This window comes from Arachis hypogaea, chromosome 2 (assembly GCF_003086295.3).
Source record: "Arachis hypogaea cultivar Tifrunner chromosome 2, arahy.Tifrunner.gnm2.J5K5, whole genome shotgun sequence".
Taxonomy (NCBI): Eukaryota; Viridiplantae; Streptophyta; class Magnoliopsida; order Fabales; family Fabaceae; genus Arachis; species Arachis hypogaea.
The window spans coordinates 84531696-84536083 of NC_092037.1; positions in this window are offsets into that span (position 1 = coordinate 84531696).

Genomic DNA, 4388 nt, shown 5'->3' on the forward strand with positions numbered 1-4388 from the left:
GATTACTATTTATGCGATCAATGTAAAAGATAGTTATTTTTAGGGATAAGTATTGTTTTGGTCCCTAACGTTGAGGGTCAGAATCGAAACCGTTACCAACATAATTTTTGATTTAGAATCATCCTTAATATTTTTTTTCGTATTAAAATCGTCCTTTTAATTTTTTTTTGACAAAAATACCCTCACTACTACCAGCACAATTATCTCCTCTACCACCACCACTACCACCAACAACACCAACACCACCACCACAACCACCACCAACACCAACACCAACACCAACACCAACACCACCACCAACAACAACACCACCACCACCAACAACAACAACACCACCACCACCACCACCACCACCAACACCAACACAAACACCACCACCAACACCAACCAACACCAACACCAAGAACACCAAACAACAGCAACAACACCAAACAACACCAAACCAAGAAGCAGAAACAGAAAGCAAGAAAGCAGAAGAAAGAAAGCAGAAACAAGAAAGCAGGAAAGTAAGAAAGCAGAAGCAAGATGTAGAAGCAGAAAGTGATGCAGATGAGGCGGCGAGGCGGGGGCGGCGAGGTGGTGAGGCAGCGGCAGTGGCTCGCGTCTCCTCTCTCCCTCGTGATCCCCAACGACGACGGCCACGATGACGGCAACGGCAGCTCCAAGCTTCACCGCCGCCGTCCCCCTCCTCCCTTTCCCCTTCCCCCTCCTCCTCCCCCACACCCCTTCCCCCCACCCCCACCTCGCGTCCTTTCCCCTTCTCCCCCCTCGCCCCACACCCCGCATCCTTTCCCCTTCCCCCCCCCCCACATGCGTCCTTTCCCATTTCCCCCTTCGCCGGCGCCGTCCCCCCTCCCCCTTCCCCTTCCCCCTTCCCCCTTCCCCCTTCCCCCTCTCTCTTTTCCCTTCTCCCATGTCCCCTCGCCCTTCCCCTTTTCCCTTCTCCCATGTCCCCTCCCGTGTTTTTTTTTAATTTTATAATATTTTTATTAATAAGGGTAATTTAGTAATAAAGTAAAAAATTTATTAAAAAGGACGATTTTAATACGAAAAAAGTTACAGATGATTTTAAATCCAAAATTACGATGGAGACGATTTCGATTCTGACCCTCAGCGTTAAGGACCAAAATAATACTTATTCCTTATTTTTACTAATGTGACCTTATGTGATTGAATGCACGTGTAAAACGATTTTACACTAACGTAACATTAAAATTATATTGTCAATATCAATAATTATAATATAATGTCAACCATATATAATTAATATTTATTTGATATTCACGTTGATAGCACCTATCTCTTCTTAACTTATTTTAGGAAAGTATTTTTTATAATTATATGAAAATCAAAATTTAATGAATAATTATATTAATTCTCAATCATTTTAATTGTCAACCATTTTAATTGTCAATAATTATAATATAATGTCAATCATACATAATTAGCATTTATATGATATTTACGTTAATAACACCTGTCTCTTCTCAATTTATTCTAGGAAGATATTTTTTTATAATTATATCAAATCGGCATTTAATGAATAATTACTAATTTTCATGAGTCTAAGTTTTAGAGCGAAAGTATTTTGTTAAAATTTTTAATTTGTTATTCTCCTTTGACTACTTTCTAGAATAAGAATGTATTTTTCATTTGATGATTCGATGATTATTTTTACTCAAACTTATTTTTTCATCTAATCTTATAGTGCGATTATCCTTTGCTGCAATTATTTATCATACACCACGCACATCCATCAAATACTACATTGAATTGTATTCATTGATTCAGATTCTAAATACATGGATGTAAAAGTTTAACGAAGGGGCAATGATATCTATTTTACTGAAGGATGGTTGGATCTACTCATATATTATGACCAACGGGTAAAGTTAGTTTTTTTAAAAGGAAATCAATTTTTGATTGAGTAATTGCTTCCAAGAAGTTTTATAACCCAAGTTCAAATTCCATCCGCTCCATGCTTTTACGTCTACAGAAACGGCTCCGCTAGGTAGACAATGAAAAATCTGAACAACGTGAACAACGGATTGAAAATTTGGCACAATAAAGTTAAAAAAAACACTCCACCTAAATTACCTAACTAAGAAAGCCCATTCAGTAATTCAAAAAATTTAACCATTCATTATACCCTAATTTGCCAAAGCACCAACTTTTCCCCCCAACCCTCTGCTGTCGCCGTCTCACCAATCAACCCCTTTCATGGTGTCACTCTCTCCCTCACCAGACATCATCATCGCCTCATGGGCTCTTCACGCCGTCGCTTGGTTGCCAACTAGCCCCTTTGGCCTTCGTCAATGCCAAATCCTCCTCACTGTCGCGGGTTTGTCAAAAAGGACACTCATCGGCACTTAAGGATAACCATCCACTTAAGGATAAAAATAATTATCCGCATACCTAGTAAATTGAACATCCAACATATTTTAATTGTATCTAACTAAAATAACCAATCTACATAAGAATTAAAATAACCATCTGCATACGTACTAAAATGACCATTTGGCACATAAGAATTAAAATAATTATCCGCATACCTACTAAAATAATCCAATGAGGCAGCGTACCAGATAATAAACGACGAGCTCATGCTGGATGGAAACCCCAGGATGAATCTGGCGTCGTTCGTGACGAGGGTGGCGCAAGAAAATAGATCCAGACATCCAGTGAGCACAAAGAAAAAAGGAGAAAGGATAATGAGAACAACGCAAATGGCGCAAGTAGCGGGAGTGGTTGAGCTATATATGCGAATATGCGATGGTAATGGCGAATGTGTAGAACAACACAACGGTAAGTCAAGGGATTGATGTTGTCCCTAAACTAGCACTTTGCATGGGATTAACTAGACCAGAGGTTGGTGATAGAGAAGATCTGAGGCCTAACATGTCTACCCACCTAGATCATTAAAAGGAAACATTAGACATCAATGGACATTCAAATGAATCACATAAAATTATGTACTATGATATTTAGATACCTGTTGAGAATCTTCTAATTTAGAGGCAGTAGACTGAGATAAATCTATCTCCACAAGTTCTGCATCAAAACTAGCTGGTGCATTCACAGGAGGCTGCAGAATATGCTTATCTTCTCCAACACCTCAGTTACAATCATCGTTAGGTTACTCAGTTGGTTGGTCATATGTAACAGCACCTCCTTTCATTTTCTTGTTCTTAGCAACAACAACAGTTACAGCAGCATCAACCACCCTCTTCTTCTTGCAACCTCTCCTTGTGTATCCCTTTTCTCCACAGAAACTACATGTAAATGCCCCTAATTGCCTCTTTAGATGAACCTTCTCTCCAATGTTACTGTCAAGTTTGGGATTAGGTTTGGTCTTCTTAGATCTTCCTCCACCCTTCTCTTCTGCAGTCATCATTCTCTTCATCTGGAGCTTCCTTGGTTTATTTTTTTTATTTTTGGTGCATGAGGCCTGTTATATTCCTCTGCTTTCTCCCATAATGGTTGGCCGGGAATGGGATTAATGGGATGATTATATGTTTCCTTATATGCCTCCTTAAAGTCACCCCCATGATGAAGCATAATATCCAACATCTCTTCCATCTACAGAAAATTCAAAAACGATTACTTCATAATCACCCTTAACTCAAAACAGATTTTTGTGAACTACTTATATATCATAAAAAAACCTCAAATCAACACCACTAAACACTTACTTTTTCAACATTATAACCATCATTTACCGTAATTCTGTTCCATTCGTTTAAAACATAGCATCAACACAAAACCCTAACCTAGCGTAAACACCAAACCCTAGAAACTAAACTGACAAAAAAGAAGCAGAAAATCCCAACCATACTCACAAGATGAATATAACGAACAACCATTATTGCATTGCAAAAAAAATTACCTTCGTTAATAACAAAAATGGCAGAACCTCTTGCATGCAGTGGAGGAGATGAACGACTAACTTAATCTTAAGTTGGATGTTTTTTTGTCTCAGGTTTTTACCCCACCCACAAAATTCTACGACAGCGCCATTGATAAAGAGAAGAAGAAGGAGAGGGAGTTTGGAAGTGGAGTGTGTGTTTGATTGAAACCGTTTTACATGCTATGTTTTAATCCAAACGGCGTCGTTTTTTTATCAAATATGGGAACCAAACCAAAACAGCAACATTTTGGCACCCTCCAACGTGACAACGTGATGCCAGGTCAACACAGCGATAGCTAATTCATCAGCAAAAAAATGCTGAGAAACCACTATGGTATCTGGAGCTGTATCTGAAGGACTACAATGATGAAATTAAAATCTTAAAGACCACATTAGATAATAACTTGAATTTCAGAGACCATTACAAGAATTTACTCGAATCAATGATATCTATACTACCTAGTATTGTCATAATATCGGC